General features: G+C 52.7%; 1 protein-coding gene across 7 annotated transcripts in view; it reads right to left on the reverse strand.

The window, feature by feature from the left end:
* PTK2B (protein tyrosine kinase 2 beta) overlaps nt 1–18,279 on the reverse strand; it is a 122,521-nt gene that overhangs the window by 81,459 nt on the left and 22,783 nt on the right. Inside the window, exon 1 of one of the 7 annotated variants that reach the window (XM_030555115.1) lies at nt 7,935–8,033. The exons of 5 other annotated variants lie outside the window; for them this stretch is intronic. The gene's annotated coding sequence lies outside the window, so the exon portion shown is untranslated. Of the gene's footprint in view, nt 1–5,683; nt 6,135–7,934; nt 8,034–18,279 lie in introns of those variants that run through there. One more of the 7 variants, XM_030555114.1, reaches the window with a different exon arrangement.

An 18,279-nucleotide genomic window follows, 5' to 3' on the forward strand; every position in this document is an offset into this window, starting at 1 on the left:
TGAAATGAAAGCCTCCCTTCATATATTGCATTCCAAAGGCTTTAATTCTTTTCCTTCTGTTCTGTCTCTTTAATAAAAGCTTAAAAGGACGGAGAATGCTGCATTTGCCATGGCACTAAGCAGGCTGAGGTCTCTGTTTGCCAAACCCTGAACTGCTTCAAACTGCTCCATGTTGGATCGTTTCAGAGCCCTTAACTCTTTGGGCCAGTCGCTTCCATCTAAATTAATGCAACAGCCCCCACTGTAACGCCCACTGGCCTTCAGGCTCCATGTGTTAGTCACTCCTGGAGGCTGGAGCTGAGGAATGCTGCTGTTTAAAATCTCCACTGATGCCGTGTGTCAGCCTGGGGAGTGGGTGTCGGAGAGGTGAGCCAGCCCTGAACTGCGGAGGACTCGGCACCAGGATGTGGCGCCGGCCAGGGTTAGCTCTAACGCCTTGTTGGCCTGGCTGCTTCTCCCCATCTGTCTCTGCACAGCAAGGTGCACTACAGAACATCATGAGTTCTGTGGCTGGCATGCTTCCACCAGGGCTACTGTCGCAGGAAGGAGACGGGTGGCTTCCTGCAGCCGGGAGAGGGCACCTGGGTAACAGCGGGCTAGGGGAGTGGCCTGGCAGGCAGCGCGGACATGCTTCTCTGCGCCATCTGCAGCATGAGGCTGGCTGCTGTGAGGGCCACACTCCCTGCTGCTCCCTGTCACTACAGGGCCCCATATGCAGATGTTCCCCTGGGGCAGGGAGTTCTCATAGTGCAGCCTGCAGGCTCCGCACCCCCCCAGCCCCCGTGTTTGGTGCTCACCTTCCTCCGGTTCTCAGTTCTAACAGAACTAATCATCTAAGTCCAATCTGACTGGCTGCTCTGCTTTGCCCCTAACTCCAAGAGCCAATGAGATTTTGCAGAGCTGAGCTACCACAACCAATGGCTTCCAAAGCACCAATCTGGTTCTCTTAGTCAATCTCTTCCCTCCCTCCCCACCCCGGAGTGCAGTCTTACTGTTGGCAGAACCTGCGCCTTTGCCCCCTACCAGTCTAGAAAGGTTTCTGATTGGCTGGGGTTTTACTGGCCATCAGCCCAGAGCTGCCTGGAGGAGGTAACTACCAGTGTTAGAATTTACCTGCAGTTGACAGGAAAAAACATCCCTCAACAATGTCTTTAAAAATGCATGACAGCAGCCCTGCCTTGGCACAGAGCCTGCCTCGAGTTCAGATCTCAGTGTCTGGCTCCCGCTGGCGGATGAAGACCTGGCCTCAGTGATTCACACCTTTGTCACTTCTCGGCTGGACCGCAGCAAGGCAGTACATCTGACCAGGAAGCCATCGGCATTTGGGCAACTCCAATTTGTACAAAACGCTGCAGCGTGTCTCCTCAACAATCCAGGTTACTCCGCCCCCTCCACTGGCTTCCCACAGAATAGCCAATCAAGTCCAAAGGCTTGGTCCTTATCCATGGCCTGGACCCAGAGTATGTAAAAGATCTAACAAAGCTCTGGGATGAGACTGCTCCCCCGGCACCATGGAGCTCTCAACACGAAGGGTGAAAAGCTCATCTGGGCAGGAGAGAGAACTTTCCCTGAGGGTGGTCTGGGACTGCAGTGAACTCCCCCAGGAACCAAAGACCATCCCCACTCCGCCACTTTCTGCTCCAAGTGGAGGGCGCATTTCTTCGACCTGCCTTCTCTAATACAAACACAAGGAAACGTATGTGTGTGTACATATTCCAAACCAAGACCCTCCACTGGGAAAAGAGGACAGAATGTAGTCATGTGGCTTCATGCATGTGTAATGCTGACAGACCCCAGTCGTCAGCGGGCAAGATCGAACCAGGGACCTCTGTAGCTTAGTCCATGAGCCTCTTCCACGTGAGCTAAAAGCCAACAGGCTGTTAGCTAAGGCTGTAGTGCAGACTCATTTAACTCTCTCTCTCTAAGTGGTCTTGGCGCCACTAGATGGGACAGAACACCACACCAGGAGGTGCGTGGATTACACATGACTGGGAGAATCATAGATGTGTCAGGCTGGAAGAGACCTTGAGGTCACAAGTCCAGCCCCTATGCTGAGGCAGGCCCAACTAAACCTAGTCCATCCTTGACAAGTGTTTGTCCAACCTGTTCTTAGAAACCTCTAGTGATGGGGATTGCACAGCCTCCCTTGAAAGCCTATTCCAGAGTTTAGCTACCCTTAAGAGTTAGAAAGTGTTTCCTAAGATCTGTCAGAATCCATGGGCCTAAAAGCCAGCTCCATACCACCTGGGACAGCGGATGTTCCCACATCACCACCAAGAGGCCATACATAGTTACCTCCATGGAGCCTTGTGGAGATGAGGCACTGCAGGAAGTACTGCCCAAAGGATCCAGAGTGACAGCGCCCTGCAGCCTTCTGATTGGCCCATGCTCACTATTTCACCCTAGAGAGTGGCCAGGCAGTTGTCTATGCAACCACATAGACTTGTGGCCTGTTGTGATGCCAGGTCTCACCTGGCTTTCTGATCTTCCGTCTCTGAGCCCAGCCTGCCTCTGATCTGGTTTCCTGCCTATTGATCCTGGCTCTAGCAATAACCATGATCCTGGCTTGCTGGCTGCTGCCCAGTGGCTGTCCTTGACTTGTGGACAACAGCCCAGCTGTGGCTGCTAGGCCAGACTGGACAGATTTGCCAGCCAAGGCCTCATCAGTGCTGATTAGAGAGGGCCAATTACCTCCCATGTCTTATATATTACACTCCTGTTAATACATCCCAGAATGATACTAGCCCTTTTAGCAACTGCATCACACTGTTGACTCATATTCAGTTCGTGACCCACTGCAACCCTCAGATCTCAGCTGTACAGCCGCCTAGGCAGTTATTCCCCAGTTCATAGTTGTGCATTTGATATTTTCCTTTTTAAGTGCAGTACTTAAGTGAAGAAGCTGAGATGCCATAGTGATGAGTGCTCTAAGAGTCTACACAGAACAGAACGTCAGGATGTTCCCCCGATACTCAGCCTAAATCTTCCTTTGCTCAATTTCCTCCTAGTTTCCTCCTTGTACTGCTGACTGGAAGAAGTGTGGACTAATAGTCAGTGTGGGAGTCAGGAGGGACAGGCTCCTAATCTAATGTGCCTTCACCGGTTACCCAGAGGCCTCAGTCACCAACATCATTCTCTGGCCTGTGTGCTGCTGGCTACTGGCCACTCCCCCAGATGTATTAGCCGGAGTAGCTCTATATCAACTCCTGTTTCCTGCCCATGACGGCCAGCTAACTGAAGCTAAACTAAAGATGGAGATGATGCTTGTCAGCCAGGGGGAGCGCTTAGAGGAGGTGGCTAAATCTATGGTTGCTCAGCAACAAAAGGCACCTGCCTGATCACTGTGGATTGCAAACTCAGGGTCCTCCTACAGTCAGTGCTGCTCCACGCCTCTCAAAACAGGTCAGCCCCTCCTCTGAGATGCACACTTTTCAAGGTTTGAATTTGGGTGGCCGCCCACCACCACCTCCTCTCTGAGGTGCCCATTTGTTCTCCAGAATCTCAGCTTTCATTCTCTGGTCCTCATGGTTACGAACTAAACCTTCAGAGTCTCAGCTGAGTGTAACCAATGCAGTGATGCCTGCCTGAGTCTGCAGGCAGCCTGAAGCAATAGCTCTGAGAGGGGACAACTGCCCCTGTTCATTACAGAGGGGCGGCAGCACAGATGCCCAACAGCGATGGTCACAGTGTGCAAGGGAAGGCACCTGTGACTGATTGCCTAATGCCCGAATGACTGCAAGGGAAGGCACCTGGGATCAATGAACTGCTGAGGATTGAAAGGGAAGGGCCTTATAAAAGAGGGAATCAGGCGGAGGGCTGCGGACACAGAACGATGCGAGGTCTGAGCAAGGATTAACCAGAGAACTGCTGAAAGGGGCCTGAAGAAAGTAGCTGAGAAAAGGGTTAGAAGAGCAGCTCTGAGCAGGAGCTACACAGGCCTCCTGCAGAGTCCTTGGCTAGGGGAAGGGTTTGGTCCCAAAAGCCGGAGAGCTGGAAAAGACTGGGGGCTGAGAGCCAAGGCAGGGAAGAGATGCAGAGACCAGCCAGAGAGGCGGAGCAGAGAAGCCTCAGGACTGAGCATTGGTTATATTAGATGCCAGTAAATAAGACCCTGAGCAAAGGGCATTACTGGGCAAATAAAGTCTGTGGGCAGTTTATTGAAGGAGCCCAATGAGGTGGGGGGAGAAGGGGGAACAGAGGCAGGCCTGTGGCAGAATCACACCTGGTCAGCAGAGGAAGCTGTGTTTATCGCGATTGTTTTAAAAGAATATCACCTCCGTTAACTATTTCCCAGCTGATCAAAGCAGCTACAAGAACAGAAGGCGGGTGGTGTTTGAGGATCTACACACGCAGCATCTCACTTTGGCCCTCTGAGGGGGTGGTTATTTAGGAGACGCAACTACTTTCCCCCACCCCCACCTTCCCTCGAGGAGGAGGGAAGCCCCAGGAGCCTAGCAGGGTACAGAAGCCCCATAGGGGGGCAGCCAAGACCAGGGACTGAAGTGGGACATCCCAGTCGCACAGTTGGGGGATCCACACCCATATGGATCCGCAGGGCACCCAAGAGCATATTTTGAACATCTGCACAACAGGGCGTCTCACAAGGCTGGAGCCTGGTTTGTGTGCGGAGCTTGGAAGGTACCGCGACTCCCCATGACCCCCAATTCAGTTCCTGTGCCCCTGCCTCTGCCATTCCTGACCCCTAGGTTTGACTGGGGCAGCGGGCGCTAGCTGGGACTGACCACAAAAGCCCCCCAGCAGCTCAGACTAGTGCAGACTGCAGCTGTCCACCTTCCGAGCGGAGTGGACTGGCGGCAGACTATCACCCCGTACGCTCCTACCGCTGTGCGGCTGCTAGTCAACACTCAGGTGAAATTCAAGGTGCTGCTCGCTCTCTGCAAAGCCCTCCCCGCCCCCGTGAGCGCTGGAAGCCTTGTCTTGATGGAGCTGAGGCATATTGTTATCCAGGCTTCTCCCACTGCTAGGGTCAATCAGCTCCCCAGGCCAGTGTGTATCCAAGGTCTATACCAGTGTCTCTCAACCTTCCCAGAGTACTGGACCTCCTGCAGAAGTCGGCTTGTCTTGCATACCTCAGGTTTCACCTCACTTAAAAACAACCTGCTTGCAAAATCTGACATAAAAAGACAGAAGTGTCACAGCACACTGTGACTGCAAATAAACATAAAATGGAGAAATTAGATTATAAATACTGTACTTACATTTCAGCATATGGTATATAGAGCAGTATGAAGAAGTCACGGCATGGAATTTTAGTTTGTACTGTCTTCACTGGTGCTTTTTATGTAGCCTGTTGTAAAACTGGGCAAAAATCTACAGGAGTTGATGTACCCCCTGGAAGTCCTCTGCGTACCCCAGGGGTACTTGTACCCTGGTTGAGAACCACTGGTCTATACAGCTGCAGGGTGAAGGGTTCAGCTCTTCCAATGTGGCATATTAACACGACTCACTCCATGTCATGGTGACATGCTCCTTATACACACATGTAACCTGTCCAATTGCCCTGGCCCCCTTCCCATCACATCTCTCCCCTCACTGCGGCTCAGACCACCAGCCAGCCTCAAATAACTGGTGCATTTCATCATGCTAGTCATTCCCTCTCCCGGGAAAGGGAAAGTGTTAAACTGACAGCTGAAGACAAAACAAGAGCAGACCCAACACCTACCCCAGCAGCGACCCATCAGACGCCTCTTCCCCACAAGATCCTGTCTGCATACCGCTCCCTTAGCTCACCGGCTGTCGCAGCAGGGTGAGACGCAGCGTAAGATCCAGAGACTGATAATCTACAACGCCCAGCTAGTCCAACCCCTTCGCCCCAAGGCAAGCTTGTTCCCTTCCCTCTGCGCTCTCTGTCCAGTCCAGCTGCAAGAGGTTCCTCCACCACTTATACTGGGAGTTTATTCCACATCCCCGTAGATTTCACAGCTAGGAAGGGTTTCCTGATGTTCAGCCTAAATTCTCCTCGGCTGCATTTCACCTCCAAGGGAGAGCTCATCCTCCTTCCCTCCCAATCTCACAGCTCTGTTTATTTTGGGCTGCATCTCTAAAATAAATGCTGGTAATTGGAGCGAAAGCTGCTGAGCCGTTGTGCCCAGATCTGAGGTGTGGGCTGGGTTCTCCTTTCTCTTCTCCCACCAGGCCAGGCTCCGTGTCACACTGCCCTGCTTGTCTGACCGGCCCAGGGGAGCTGGAGGTAGCTTCTTGTGGGTCCCCCTGGCATGATCTTACTTCCCCGGGATGAGGGCTGCGCTGTGTAGCATGTCTGATGGCTACCAGCCAAAGGCTGGAGCAAACCCAACCCATTTATAGAGTCATCTCCCCTCATCCAGGTTAGAGCACTGGACTGGGACTCAGGAGACCTGGGTTTTATTCTGGTCTCGGCCACTGGCCTGCTGGGTGACTTTGTTTCGTCCCTTCTTTATGCCTGTTTCCCCGTCTGTAAGAGGGGGGAAATGACACTGACCTTTGTAAAGCGCTTTGAGATCTGCTGATGGTCAGAGCTAGGCACTATTATTTATTATGGACGCCCTTCGATGCATCGCTTCCCTAGGGAACCCCTGACTCTGAAGGAGGGAGAAGGATGGGCGGGGACCAGCTACAGGGACCAGACGTGGAAGCTGAAAATCCCAGGGTGGAAGATACTTTCCCTCCCACTAGGGAAGCTGGTCTCTTGAAATATAGCAGCCCTGATGTCAGTCACCCCTTTTCTGCACTTGAGTTAGTAATCAGGGAGGAGGGGGCTTTCAGCAACCTCCACGGTCCCCATACCCTGGAGCCTAGATGTGACTTCCCGCGGCAATGCTCTCCAGCCGCACCCCATCCACAGAGGGCTGGGGACACCCCCATTCAGGCCATTTCTGCCCCCTTTCATTGCCAGGGCAGCATAAGAGGACGTGAGGCCCTGGGTCTAATCCCCTCCCAGTAGGCCAAGGCTCTCCCTACACATCTCTCCTCATCAGCTGAGCTTGGCTCTCCCGCTGCATAGGCCCTGTCCAGTTGCCGGGCTGGGCTATCTCCCTGTGACTGTCTGGCTAGCAGGTGACCCGGGGCTTGTGAGCATGGGGCTAGGAACGCCCCTGCTTTCCCCTTCATCCCTTGAAATGTCCTGCACATCCCCATTTGCTCTCCCTGTCACCCCGGGGAACCGGCTGACTACTGGGAAGCCGAACTCCCCGGCTCCAGTTTGACTCCGGCACTGACCAAGAGTTCCTGTGGGGTGGCTGCATGGGGCAGCACAGTGATTGTGCTGGGCCCCAACCCAACCCCTGGTGGGCACCTCAATACCCGTTACCATGGATTGCTCCCCATGACAGGCTCAGCCCTGCCGCATTCACCCTGCAACCCGCCCCCGTCCTATGTATATTTCTGCCCCCACAGCGGTGTCCCTCCTCCTGCTCTGGCCTTCCAGGGCCCCCTTGCACAATCCCTTGAGCTAGCTGAGGCAGCGGCGCAAAGGATTCTGGGATGCACCTAGGCCCCACCGCTGGTACAGAGGGGGCCCACCCTGCAGAAACCCTGGATCCAGAGAAGGGCCATTTGGGGAGTCCCCACGCCTGTCCCAGGGCCGAGGGCACCCATGGGGCCTGTGCTGAAGGCTGCCCCGGCAGCATCCAGTCCCCCTCAGGATACCCAGAAGAGTTCACTGCCCAGGGCTCCTCTCACCAGCACTAAATCCAGCTCTGGACACACCCAGGGTTCAAAGCCAGCCCGGCTGGTACTCCACTGGCAGCACCCTCTTGTCCTGGGGGCTGACCCTGGCCCATCACTGTTGGCACCCCCGTGGCAGAGTCTGACTCGCCCCAGTCTGTCCTCCCGCTGTCCTAGTGGCACCGGAGTGGCCAGCACCAGCCGAGCTCATGCACACGTCTGGCAAAGGGCCCCAGAGTCCAGGGCAGCCTGAGAAAAGTGCCACTTACTGTCGAGATGGCTGTCTCCGCTGGCCTCGCTGCCTCTCCCTCTGCCAAGCCTGCTCTGATCGAACAGACACTTCCTTCCTTCTCGCACAAGCGTGCAGAGGAGTTTGCATATTGCAAAGGCGGCTGGTGCAGCCGAAGCATCCGACGCACGAGGAAAACCTCCCTGCATGAGGGGAAGGGGGGAAGGAGATAAGCCTGACAGCTGCAAAACCTGCTCCCCTACCTCAGCCAGGCGGGCCTGCGCTGGGGAGAGCCAGACGCTCCCTGAATGGGCAGTTCCTGGAGTCTTTCTTTATCCTCCTTTCCTTCGGCACTTCCTTTTCTCTTCCCGGGCGGCTCACCCCGGCTTCCGCTTCTCCAGCACTCTTGGAGGGAAACTGCCCCCCCCCCCCCCCCCAACCACACACCAGTCCGGCTTCTATCTGCCTTCGGCCTGTCCATGTAATGGGCAAAGCAGACCGGTTTCCATTCAGTTCCCCTGTGCTTCCAGCCCCACCAGGGCCTAGCTGGGCACGTGGGCAGCTAGCTGTATCTTGGCCAGGGTTAGGACACGTCTTTAACCCCGGTCCACACAGGCTGGCCAAACGATGCCTGAAACCTGTTCAGCTACCTCCTGCTACTGGCCCTCCACTCAGTGTCATGAAGATGCTCCCGCTGCCATGAATCTGCAAGGCTTGAAATCAGGCTGAGAGTCAGCCAGGCTCCTGGGACATGAGAAGGACCCGCAGTGACGCTAGAACAGTTCCAACAGCTTTCTTGCAGAAAGGTTAGCCCAGCAGTTGGGGGAAGGGGGGTTAGTCTACATTTCTGTAGATCTGGGTTCAAGTCCCTGGTTGCTGCAACTTTCAAGTATGACTTTGGGTGAGTTGCTCCATTTCTCTGTGACTCAGTTCCCCATCAGTTCTGGGGGATAATGATGCTGAGAGGATAAATACATCAATGATGGTACAGGAACCCTACCAAACAATCAGTGGGGTCACTGGACGAGCAAGGAGGTAAAGGAACACTCAAGGATGATAAGGCCATTGCAGAGAAGCTAAATGAATTCTTTCCATTGGTCTTCACTGCAGAGGATGCGAGAGAGACTCCCACACTGAGTTATTCTTATTAGGTGACAGACCTGAGGAACTGTCCCAGACTGAGGTGTCAATAGAGGAGGTTTTGGAACAAACTGGTAAATTAAACAGTAGTAAGTCACCAGGACCAGATGGTACCACCCAAGAGATCTGAAGGAACTCAAATGTGAAACTGCAGAACTACTAACTGTGGTATGTAACCTATTACTTAAATCAGCATCTGTACCAGATGATTGGAGGAGAACTAACGTGACACCAATTTTTTTAAAAAAGATCCCAGAAGTGATCCTGGCAATTAAATGTCAGGGGGAAGCCTAACTTCAGTACCAGGTATATTGACTGAAAACTATAGTAAAGAACAGAATTAACAGACACAGAGATGAACATGATTTGTTGGGGAAGAGTCAACATGGCTTTTGTAAAGGGAAATCATACCTCACCAGTCAATTGGAATTCTCTAACAAGGTCAACAAACATGTGGACAAGGATGATCCACTGGATATAGTGTACTTGGACTTTCAGAAAGCCTCTGACAAGGTCCCTCACCAAAGGCTCTTAAGCAAAGTGAGCTGTCATGGGATCAGAGGGAAGATCCTCTCATGGATCAATAACTGGTTAAAAGACAGGAAACAAAGGGTAGGAACAAATGGTCAGTTTTCAGAATGGAGGGAGGTAAATAGAGAAGTGCCTCAAGGATCTGTATGGGGACCAGTGCTGTTCAACATAGTAATAAATGATCTGGAAAAGGGGTTGAATAGTGAGGTGGCAAAATTTCCAGACAATACAAAATTACTAAATCCAAAACTGGCTGTGAAGTGCTCTGAAAACATCCACTCAATGTGCACTGCCAGTTAAAAAAGCTAAGAGAATGTTTGGAACCAGTAGGAAAGGAATAGATAATGAGACAGAAAATATCATATTGCCTCTATAGAAATCCATAGTATGTTCGCATCTTGAATACTGTATGCAGATCTGGTTGTCCCATCTCAAAAATATTTGTTAGAATTGGAAAAGGTGCAGAGAAGAACAGCAAAAATGATTAGGGGTATGGAACAGCTTCCATAAGAGGACAGATTAATAAGACTGGGACTTTTCAGCTTGGAGAAGAGACGACTAAGGGGGGATATGATAGAGGTCTATAAAATCACGACTCGTCTGGAGAAAGTACATAAGGAAGTGTTATTTATCCCTTCATATAACACAAGAACTAGGGGTCATCAAATGAAATTAATAAGCAACAGGTTTAAAAAAAACAAAAGGAAGTATTTCTTCACACAACGCACTGTCAACCTGTGGGATGTTGCAAAGGCTAAAAATATAACAGGTCAAAAAAGAACTAGATAAGTTCCTGGTGGATGGGTCCATCAATGGCTATTAGCCAGGATGGGCAGGGATGCAAATCTCTGTGCTGGGTGTCTTAAGCCTCTGACTGCCAGAAGTTGAGAGCAGATGACACTGGACGGATCACTTGATAATTGCCCTGGTCTGTTCATTCCCTCTGAAGCAGCTGGCATTGGTCACTGTTGGAAGACAGGATACTGGGCTAGATAGACCATTGGTCTGGCCCAGTGTGGCTGTTCTTATGTAGGTACTTCTAGACTGTGATCAAGTCACCCCTTAACCTTCTCTTTGATAATCTAAATAAACTGGGATCCTTGAGTCTAGGGCATGTTTTCTAATCCTTCAATCATTCTCATGGCTCTTCCCTGACTCCTTTCCAATTCATCAACATCCTTCTTGAATTGTGGAGCCTAGAACAGGCACAGGATTCCAGCAACGGTCACACCAGTGCCAAACACAGAGGTAAAATAATCTCTTTACTCCTACTCGAGATCCCCCCGTTTATGCATCCCAGGGTCATAGTAGTCTTTTTGGCCACAACGTTGCACTAGGAGCTCCCGTTCAGCTGAATATCCACCAGGACCCACAAATCTTTGTCAGAGTCAGAGTCCCCCATCCCATAAGTATGGCCTGCAGTCTTTGTTCTCCGGTGTACACATTTATATTTAGCCACATTGTGTGTCTTGATCACAAGACCCTCCACGGTTCCAAAGGCCATCGCCTCTTTCACTCCAGATGCCTGATCTGGGGGTTCGTTCCAGACCCATCTCTGTAGTTCTCTAGCAGGGCCGGAGAGTCCAGGGAGCCCTGAGTGTCAGAAGCACATGAAGACGTTGCGTTGCTCCACCTTGATATGACATTATCACTAGGGCCCTATCAAATTCACAGCCATGAAAAATGTGTCACGGACCATGAAATCTGGTCTCCCCCCATGAAATCTGGTCTTTTGTATGCTTTACCCTATACTATACAGATTTCACGGGGGGAGACCAGCGTTTCCCAAATTGGGGGTCCTGACCCAAAAGGGAGTTGCAGGGGGGTTGCAAGATTATTTTAGGGGGCTCACGGTATTGCCACCCTTACTCCTGCACTGCATTCAGATCTGGGCAGCTGGAGAGTGGAGGTTACTGACTGAGGGCCCAGCTCTGCAGCCAGCAGCAGCACAGAAGTAAGGCTGGCAATACCATCCCATGCCATCCTTACTTCTGCGCTGCTGCTGGCGGCGGCCCTGCCTTCAGAGCTGGGCTCCCAACCAGCAGCCGCCGCTTTCCAGCTGCCCAGCTCTGAAGGCACTACTGCCGCCAGCAGGAGCAGCGCAGAAGTAAGGGTAGCAGTACCACCCCCCCCTTGCCTGGCAACCCCCCTCACACACACACAACTCCTTTTTGGGTCAGGACCCCCACAACTACAACACTGACATTTCGGGTTTAAACAGCTGAAATCATGAAATTTATAATTTTTAAAATCCTGCGACCATGAAATTGACCAAACTGGACCGCAAATTTGATAGGGCCCTAATTATCACCCAGCAGGGCAAGCACATTGATGTCTTGATACCCAGGTGTTGGCAGATTAGAGGGAGTTCGGGAAAGGGAAAGGAAAATGATCAGGGGCAGGGATGGGAAGGACTGACTAATGGAGCCTTCCCAATTTGTCTAGCGTGGCTAAGGCATCTGAGGAATGTGAATGCCAAGGTGGTTGTTTCTGGTGGTCGAAGTGGGGGGACAGGAGCAATGGGATGAAATGAAATGGGGAACATTTTGGCTGGAAGTGCAGGCTGGCCAAGCAGGCGGGTTTTCTGGGTGCTCCTAGGTGTCTACCATCCTGGCCCTTTGCACACCTGCCACTCACCATCCCGGGTTCAGGGAGGACCAGGGAGCAACGCGTGGAGCGTGGTTGGGGGCAGGAGTGAGGGAGCGTGGGGAAGACACTAGAGGCCACTCCCAGGTCAGTAGGAAGGGGAAGGGGTGGAACAGTCTCCCACGGGAAGCGACACTACGCTCAAATGGCAGTGAGGGAGCCAGGAATCCCAGAGCGGGGAGGAAGCAGCGATGCTCCAGATGCCTTTCATGAAGAGCACCAAGCTAGATACACAGAACAGATCAGTGCTTCCCAAACTGGGGGTCACCACGCTACTTCAGGGCCAGATGAGGGAGGGCACAAGGAGGCAGCATGGAAGGGGAAAGCGCCAGGACTCCCGATGGAGGAGACCAGGAGTGGGGAGGCGGGGGAGTTTGTGGGTCAGGATTGAGGGGCATAGGCAGAGCTGTGAAAAAGGGAAATGGAGACCACCTGCAGCAGCTTCCCACGAAACCGTATCATGAAGCGCTTCGACATCAAGCTGCTAAAGCACAGAGCTCTCTAGTCGCTGTGAAACGACACAGATGCCAGCCCACAGCAGTTAATCACGTGACTCCCGAACAGGAAGTCTGGCTTCCACAAACCAGAGGAAATGACACACACTCGAGTCTGTAGTGGATGATTCACCCGGGGCAGGGGCTGGAGGAGGCCTCTGATGGCAGATGCAGGGAGACACCAGCCCATGAGACCTTCCCCATTCCCCTAGATCCCCCAGTATTGGCCAGGCCATTGAAGTTCGGCTGGGCCTCTCCCCCCCCCCCCCCCAGATTTGGAGTATTAGGAAAAACTTTTTCACTAGGAGGCTGGTGAAGCTCTGGAATGGGTTACCTAGGGAGGTGGTGGAATCTCCTTCCTTAGAGGTTTTTAAGGTCAGGCTTGGCAAAGCCTTGGCTGGGATGGTTTAATTGGGTTGGTCCTGCTTTGAGCAGAGGGTTGGACTAGATACCTCCTGAGGTCCCTTCCAACTCTGATATTCTATGATTTGGACCAGGCTGGTTCCCAGGGGCAATCCCTGTGACAGCTGGAACCAGGGTCTCCACACCTGTCCCTTCCCACTGCGGGCACTGCGGTGGGCCTCAGCCCCCCATCGTCATGAGACCCCCTGTTCCTCCTCTTCCCCAAGGCCCTGCCCCCTGCCCAGGCCAGAAGCCGGAGCCAAGCAGGAGTAAGAGCCGGCCAAGGAGTCGGGGCCGCTGTGGGGAGCCCCGGAGTCCCAGACACTCCACTTGCCCTGGGAGGTAGGGACACAGGCCAGAGCTGCTCTCAGGCACTCCAGCCCCCCGCCCAGGACAGGTGGAGGGTCTGGGACTCCTAGGGTGACCAGACGTCCCAATAAAATCGAGACTGTCCGGATATTTAGGCAGTCGTCCTGTGTCCTGACCGATGTTTGGTTGGGTCGGGGACGCAATTTGTTCCGATATTTTGCACTTCGGCTTTTTTTGGACTCCCTTCCACCCCCCCCCAGCATCCTGATAGTTTCTTCATCCAATCTGTCACCCTAGGGACTTCCCGCAGCAGCCCGGGACCTCCGGGTGGCTCTTATCACTGCCCGGTTCTGGCTTCTGGTCTGGCCAGGGGAAGGGCCCTGGGGGAAAGAAGAGGAGCCAGGGTTGGGGCCACGGAGGGGGCAGGGCTCCTGCACGTGTCCCCTTTTTGCGTTTTGAAAAGGTGGTTGGCCTCAGCACATCTGTGTCCTTCCCATTTCCAAACACCCGCAATCTTAGACAAAGCCCATGGGCGTTAATCCATTCGTCCTTTCATCACCAGCCACGACCCCATTCGGGCTCTGTAAATCCAGCCCCATCTCACCTATCATCTAGGTTTTTATAACCCCACTTGTCACTATAGGCTCCGTGCTTCCCCAATGCAGTGACTGAAATCAGCATCGCCGAAGGACCAGAACCAACTTCCCTTCCCTTTTCTATTCTCTTCTGCTCTAATCCATTTGATTCTGGTTCGTACAGTGCAAACCTCCCCATAGCACGGGGGTTAATTATTGCACTGGGGCCGGAGCCAGGAGCAAACACAGAACCCTCAGCTTTCAGTCCACTCTGGCACCTGACAAATATGAACTAACTCCAGTTCATGGCTGTGCCCAGCAAAGCGGTGAACTATCATCCCCAGGCAAGGAAACTAAGGCACAAAGCGGCAAAGAAGGAATAGGCTCATCTGGCAATCTGAGCTGCACACACCACAGAATTCAGCTGTGTTCAGATCCAGGGTTGTGGTTAGCCCGAAGCCAGGACTTCTGTCCCCTGGTTCCCGGATTCTCACCACTAAACCACGGATCTCTTACAAGGTCACTTATTAACCCCTGTTTATTTAAACAGGCCTCACCTGGGAGCTAATAATAAATGCCAGGGGGCGTTCTAAAGAGCCTCAGGACTCCAGGTGATGCGAAACTTGAACTTCTCCCCACCCCCAACAGCTCCCGTCAAACCCACGCTCTGCATTGGAGCCAAGAACGGGTGAAAACAGATCTTCTTGTACCAGGCGCAGCGTGCTCGTGTTTATTTGGAGACGGTGAGAGGACAAAGCAGGGACCATCTGGGAAGGAATTTATCAGGAGCTGGTGAAGACAGCATCCCAGGAGGCAGCTGCTTGCAGATCAGCAGGCAGGCTGCAGGCATCTGAGGAACTGCGGGGCCCTCTAAAGGTTCACACTGGGAACCCCAGATTCACAGGACCGGATTTCTCCTCTTGAGCCGGACCCCCCACTCCACGATTAGCCCCACTGATTTCAAGAGGGCTACTCAGCCTAGACGAAGGGGGAGTGAGAGCAGAGCCAGGCCCACAGACTTCAGGCTCGGTCTCCCAGACACCAATGGGGTCACTGTGTTTACACTGCTGGAAGTGAGACCTGATTAGGCCTCTACAGTTTAATGGGGCGGTTCGCTTTGTATTTACACCGGAGGCTGAGCGATCTCAGGATCGGCCCATCCCACTGATTTATCTTGCCTTTCCCACATGCGTAACATTGAAGCCCCCACTGCTGGCGGGGGCGTGGAATTCGGCCCGAGTTCGCCCCACCCTAATTCTTACGCTCAGCACTTTCCTTCGGCCGGAAGGGATTTCGGCGTTCAGTGCTCAGGGGTTGGTTTGTCTCTGACTGGATGTGGACCGCACCCCACCAGGGGGATGATCACAGCTGTCTCCCTTGTATCACCATCCCAGCTGAGAGGTGCCAAGGAGGCAGAGCCCCCGTGGGAGTGCTCCCTCCAGGCCAGGGTTGAGGTACACCTGTGATGGTGGCATATAGGCAGGTCCAAACCCCACTGAAATCAATGGTAAGACTCCTCCTGATCAGGATCAGGCCCTGTCATAAACAGATAGCTAAGGGTTAATGTTCTTTTACCTGAAACACCTGACCAGAGGACCAATCAGGAAACAAAACTTTTTCAAATCTGGGTGGAAGGAAGTTTTGGGTGTGAGTTCTTTGTTCTTTGTCTTGGGTCTGACCCTCTCGGCTCTGAGAGTGATTTTTCTATCTCCAGGCTTTCTAATCTTCTGTTTCGAAGTTGTAAGTACAAGGATAGTAAGACAATAGGTTTATATTGTTTTTTTTTTTTGTATTTACATGTGTGTAGTTGCTGGAATGTGTTAAATTGTATTCTTTTTTGATAAGGCTGTTTATTCACTTTTTTTCTTAAGCAATTGACCCTGTATATTGTCATCTTATTACAGAGACCATTTTATGTCCTTTTTTCATTCTTTTTATATAAAGCTTTCTTTTTAAGACCTGTTGGAGTTTTTCTTTAGTGGGGACTCCAGAGAATTGAGTCTGCAGCTCACCAGGGAATTGGTGGGAGGAAGAAGTCAAGGGGAAAATCTTTGTGTTAGATTTACTAAGCCTGACTTTGCATACCCTCTGGGTGAGGGGGAGAGATTAGATCTCTCGGTACTTGTGTTTCCAGGACTGGAAACAGGGAGGGTAGAATCCCTTTGTTTATATTCACGGACCTTGCTTCTGTATATCTCTCCAGGAACCCAGGGAGGGAACACCTGGAGGGGAGGAGGGGGAAGGGAAAAGGTTTATTCCCCTTTGTTGTGAGACTCAAGGAATCTGAGTCTGGGGGTCCCCCAGGGAAGGTTTTGGGGAGACCACAGTGAGCTAGGCACTGTATAATTCTTAGCTAGTGGCAGCGATACCAGGTCCAAGCTGGTACCTAAGCTTGGAGGTTTTCATGCTAACACCCATATTTTGGACGCTAAGGTCCAGATCTGGGAAGAAATGTTATGACAGGCCCGTAGTGAGATATGGACACACCTCGGCTGAAGGGAACCGGCCTGACACCTATCACACTCGTGGCATGTAAGCCAGCAGCTGCCTCCTAGGCACAGTCCCTCCAGAGGTCCTGCTGGGGAAATGCAGCTCCACGCAACCTCTGACACAGGGCTGTGGCTACTGCTACAGTCTAGTCTGTAGCATGACAACCACTTGGGGACTGAATACAGGTGGTGCTGGGTGCACACAAAAACCACCAAGCCAGCCACACATGCATTCACACCACCACCCGCCCCCTAGACAGATCCAGGAAGCTTCCCATGTACACACACAGACATACAGCCCCACGCATGCACACAGCACACCTATCTAGATACACACAGTCATCTAAAAATACACCCATCTAGTTACACACACTCATCTAAATACATACATGCAGAGAGTACATCCATCTAGATACACACATACACCCCTCTAGATACACAAACACACACATCCATCTAGACACACACGCGCACACGCACACACACACACACACACACGGTGTACACCTATCTAGATACACACACATCTAGATACATACACACCTGCCCAGTACATGCTCCCGGCACCCTCCCAAAAGGGAAGATGGATCCACCAGACTTCTCTGGTCTCGCCATTAGCCAGGGCTCCCCTTTGCACTGGCTGGGAGGAAGGTGTTATGGGTCCCATGCCTCCCCCCACACACAGAGAGCGGCATCCACAACAGCCCCGCTGCCATCCCCGTGAGAGGAGTGGCCAGCACCCCCATTCAAGTGAGAGCGGCTTAGACAGGTTCAGCGCCTTCGCCCCTGTGCCACAGGGGCAGCTGCAGGTCTTGTGAGGATCCCAGCTGGTCACAGCAGGGGCGTGATGTCTCCCCCGCAGCAAGGGACAGGCTGGTGGGAGCAGTGCCACCCTGCCCTACACTTCACCAGACTCTCCCGAATTGCCCAGGGCCCTAGGAATCGCTATCCTGGATCAGACTCAATGTCTCTCCTGCCCCCAGCACCAGATCAAAGCCCCCTTTACCACAGTGCCTAGTTAGGTACCTGACTCCCAATGAAATCAGTTGGATCTCAGCACCTCAGTACATTTAAAATAGGGCCCTGCGTGCCCTAGTCTTTAATACACTTATCCTCACCAACCCCCTTGAGGCAGGGCAGGGCTATTAGCCCCATGGTACAAAGGGGAAACTGAGGCAGTGAGCAGCTACGTGACATGACCCAGGTCTCCCATAAGTCCCAGGGGTGCAGCCTAATTACGGGATCATCCTTCCTCACTAGTTGCTTCAGCAGGCAAACGTGGGGTGACTTGTCCCTCAGGAGGGCCTCACCCTAGTCACCAATACTTATAGACTGGGTTCAGCCTTGAAACATGAGGCTCTCTCTCCCTTTCAATGCTAGTATCAGCATGAAGGAGCATGGGCTTATGCACAAAGCCCTGCGCTGGGGTTTAGGGGACCACTGTTCTAGTCCTGGCTTGGCCCCTTGGATGTGCCTCAGTTTCCCCATCTATACAATGGTGATCCTGCCCTCCTTTGTGAAGCAGTCTGAGATCTACTGAGGAACAGCTGGGTGGTGGTCCCACGATTTCCCTGGGGCTGCTAATCAATGCCTTCAGCAGGGCCCTGCTGGAAAAAACCAGGATGTTTCGCGACTCTTTGCTTGTAGGAAATTGCCAGGACCCTTGAGTTTTGGAATTGCTGTGTGAGTGACACCAGGAGGGAGCTCCCACCACAGAGGGGGGTGAAATTCACCCCTGGGAAAGGGGGCCCAAGGCAAGGTCAAAGCACCACTTCTGTCCTATCTGCTGGCAAGGGGCT

Source organism: Gopherus evgoodei, chromosome 3 (genome assembly GCF_007399415.2).
Source record: "Gopherus evgoodei ecotype Sinaloan lineage chromosome 3, rGopEvg1_v1.p, whole genome shotgun sequence".
NCBI classification, from domain to species: Eukaryota; Metazoa; Chordata; order Testudines; family Testudinidae; genus Gopherus; species Gopherus evgoodei.